Genomic DNA, 4230 nt, shown 5'->3' on the forward strand with positions numbered 1-4230 from the left:
AAGGGACTCTCAAAAGTCTTCTCCAACACCACAGTTCAAAAGCATCAATTCTTCGGCAAACATGACAATAAAATATTTCAAAAGCAAATACAGGAAGTTACAACAGATTACTTAAAAGGTTAAAAAAAACAACAACTTCACAATCTGTTATCAAAAGCAGATCAATACTCAAGAAAACTTTGTCCTCTTAACAGAGCAAAAAGACAAAGTTTAATTTTGCATTAGCTTACTCGTTAACTTAAATTCATTTTCATCTTAGCCAGTCCTGGCCACACTTAAAATTCCTTTCTAAAGATTCCTTTTTTCTCACAAAAACAAACCTTTTACATCTTTCTATGTCCATTTTAGTTTATCCTTTATTTTCTTTCTCATTTAGAAATAACCAGCTTTAGGACAAAATTACTTTCTTTCCCTTAACAAATTCCATTTCCATTCTTTGTACTTTTTTTTGGTCTTACACATGAAGATGTTTTCTTTATTAACTTTGTAGTAATTTTAATTGCATATGTTAATTAGAATCCTTGACCTTTAAGATACTTAAATTCTAGTGCAAATTAAGAAGTAAGCAATTTTACATTAAGAAGTAAGCTAATTTTACATTCAGTTCAGTTCAGTTCAGTCACTCAGTCGTGTCCGACTCTTTGTGACCCCATGAATCGCAGCACGCCAGGACTCCCTGTCCATCACCAACCCCAGAGTTCACTCAGACCCAAGTCCATCGAGTCAATGATGCCATCCAGCCATCTCATCCTCTGTCGTCCCCTTCTCCTCCTGCCCCCAATCCCTCCCAGCATCAGAGTCTTTTCCAATGAGTCAACTCTTCGCATGAGGTGGCAAATACTGCAGTTTCAGCTTTAGCATCATTCCTTCCAAAGAAATCCCAGGGCTGATCTCCTTCAGAATGGACTGGTTGGATCTCCTTGCAGCCCAAGGGACTCTCGAGAGTCTTCTCCAACACCACAGTTCAAAAGCATCAATTCTTCGGCGCTCAGCCTTCTTCACAGTCCAACTCTCACATCCATACATGACCACTGGAAAAACCATAGCCTTGACTAGATGAACCTTTGTTGGCAAAGTAATGTCTCTGCTTTTGAATATGCTATCTAGGTTGGTCATAACTTTCCTTCCAAGGAATAAGCATCTTTTAATTCATGGCTGCAATCACCATCTGCAGTGATTTTGGAGCCCAGAAAAATAAAGTCTGACACTGTTTCCACTGTTTCCCCATCTATTTCCTATGAAGTGACAGGACCAGATGCCATGATCTTCATTTTCTGAATGTTGAGCTTTAAGCCAACTTTTTCACTCTCCTCTTTCACTTTCATCAAGGGTGGTGTCATCTGCATATTTGAGGTTATTGATATTTCTCCCGGCAATCTTGATTCCAGCTTGTGTTTCTTCATTAGCATTCTGTAAATTAGCAAACTCATAAATACCATTTATAGCTTCCTAAAACATGTGCTTTCTTATAGAAACTTTCTCAGTGTGGCACCAAGTATATTTACCAGTAGTCCTAAATATCTTCATTTTCTCTGTAAAAAGAATCCCTCACTCTGCTAGCTTCCTCCCCATTTTTAAGACACCAACTTAAGCCATTTGCCAGGCTGAATTAATCAAACACAGATGCCCTAATTCCTCACCCCCACCCCTAAGCTATGCAAACTGGGGAGACCAAAGACAGAAATAAGATGTTACAAAGCCTACTCCATCTGGCAACATATATTCAACATGCAACATAAAGTATAATTTCTATTTTATTGTCTTTTCAAAGAAACCAATATTTCTTCAGTCTTTAAGGACTTGGATCCTTACATGGGCTTTGGTGGAGGACGTGGGGCAGCACCCGAGGGTCTAAATCAGGGTGAAGGTGTTCGGTCCTTCCAGGCTTCCCGAGAGCGATTCCTGACAACCTTGCTGTGAATGGCACAACTCACGCAGCAATGTAGTTTCACATACAGCTTGGGAAGCACATAAGTGTCGAAAACACTCGCTTCAGAAATGTCCCTGACAGCTGCGGCCTCTACGATGTTCCGAATGACCAACTTCTTAATGGCCTTATCCTTGGGCACGCATCGGGCACAGTTGGTGCAGCGAATAGGCTGCACATGGCCGCAGCCCTTTTTTTGCACGACCGTTGTTCCTTCTTTTCTTGGTCTTCTTGGAAGCGCAGAGGCGAGAGAGCGAGAACAAGGTCTTTAATGGGAGAAGGAAGTTCTTGAAGTAGTATTTGTAATATCTTCTTGTTCTTTGTTTAATTCATCCCTCAAGGGATTATCAACTACAAATTGGCATTTGCCAAGGACATTAGCCATCTGCCTCTGCAAAGACTGAATCCTGTGCTGCTGCAGCTGTCGACATTTGATGCACTTTGAAATGAGTTAAGTGTGGAGGATGAGGCACTCTATGCTCCAGGGAAGCTGGTGGAACAAATCTTTACGTAGTTTGATGTTTTCAGGAGCTCATTTGATTATCCCAATCTTTGCATCTTCTCATATCTAGCGAAACACCAGATCCCTTCATGGTTACATCAGCTCCTTGGGACTAGCAGAAAACCTTTTGTAAAATAAGTGCTTGATTGCATTGAACTCCCCTTTCACCAAAATCATATATATTGACCTTCTCCCACTACCTCTTTGGAACTACTATAGTTTCTCGGAGCTATTTGGGATGCAGTCCTCCCAGGCTGCAGTCCTCATTTTGCCCCAAATAAAACTTAACTCACAATTCTCATGTTGTGCATCTTTTTCACTCAGCAGGATCATCTTCCTCTCCAGTCTTCTTATTTTGACTAATCAAATACTTTACATCCAAAATTTTATACTTTACCAAAAGACTGTGCTGATCCTCTGGAATTTTACTAAAATTTTTGCACTTACTTTTATGCCAATTAAACAGAGGTCTTTTACAAACTAGTTTTGGTAATACCATTCAGAGATAGAAAAAAATATTATATCTATAATGCACACAAATAGACATATAGACAGACATAACCACAGATCTCAACTTTCATTTTAAAACTTTAGTCATGAATTTTAAAAATAGAAATAAAAATGAAACTTTAGTCATGGATCAGATACAATATAAAATTAACTCGTTTATAAATCAGATCAGATCAGTCGCTCAGTCCTGTCCGACTCTTTGCGACCCCATGAACCGCAGCACGCCAAGACTCCCTGTCCCTCGCCAACTCCCGGAGTTCACTCAGACTCACGTCCATCGAGTCAGTGATGCCATCCAGCCATCTCATCCTCTGTCATCCCCTTCTCCTCCTGCCCCCAATCCCTCCCCAGCATCAGAGTCTTTTCCAATGAGTCAACTCTTCGCATGAGGTGGCCAAAGTACTGGAGTTTCAGCTTTAGCATCATTCCTTCCAAAGAAATCCCAGGGCTGATCTCCTTCAGAATGGACTGGTTGGATCTCCTTGCAGTCCAAGGGACAACACCACAGTTCAAAAGCATCAATTCTTCGGCGCTCAGCCTTCTTCACAGTCCAACTCTCACATCCATACATGACCACTGGAAAAACCATAGCCTTGACTAGACGAACCTTTGTTGGCAAAGTAATGTCTCTGCTTTTGAATATGCTATCTAGGTTGGTCATAACTTTCCTTCCAAGGAATAAGTGTCTTTTAATTCATGGCTGCAGTCACCATCTGCAGTGATTTTGGAGCCCAGAAAAATAAAGTCTGACACTGTTTCCACTGTTTCCCCATCTATTTCCCATGAAGTGATGGGACCGGATGCCATGATCTTCATTTTCTGAATGTTGAGCTTTAAGCCAACTTTTTCACTCTCCTCTTTCACTTTCATCAAGAGGCTTTTGAGTTCCTCTTCACTTTCTGCCATAAGGGTGGTGTCATCTGCATATTTGAGATTATTGATATTTCTCCCGGCAATCTTGATTCCAGCTTGTGCTTCTTCCAGTCCAGCGTTTCTCATGATGTACTCTGCATATAAGTTAAATAAACAGGGTGACAATATACAGCCTTGACGAACTCCTTTTCCTATTTGGAACCAGTCTGTTGTTCCATGTCCAGTTCTAACTGTTGCTTCCTGACCTGCATACAAATTTCTCAAGAGGCAGATCAGGTGTTCTGGTATTCCCATCTCTTTCAGAATTTTCCACAGTTTATTGTGATCCACACAGTCAGAGGCTTTGGCATAGTCAATAAAGCAGAAATAGATGTTTTTCTGGAACTCTCTTGCTTTTTCCATGATCCAGCGGATGTTG

The 4230-nt window shown here is 40.8% G+C and overlaps 1 pseudogene; it reads right to left on the reverse strand.

The window, feature by feature from the left end:
* Positions 1-1754: 1754 nt before the first annotated feature.
* LOC104995464 overlaps positions 1755-4230 on the reverse strand; it is a 20554-nt pseudogene continuing 18078 nt past the window's right edge.

The sequence above is a fragment of the Bison bison genome, unplaced genomic scaffold, assembly GCF_000754665.1.
Source record: "Bison bison bison isolate TAMUID 2011002044 unplaced genomic scaffold, Bison_UMD1.0 scf7180017864280, whole genome shotgun sequence".
NCBI lineage: Eukaryota > Metazoa > Chordata > Mammalia > Artiodactyla > Bovidae > Bison > Bison bison.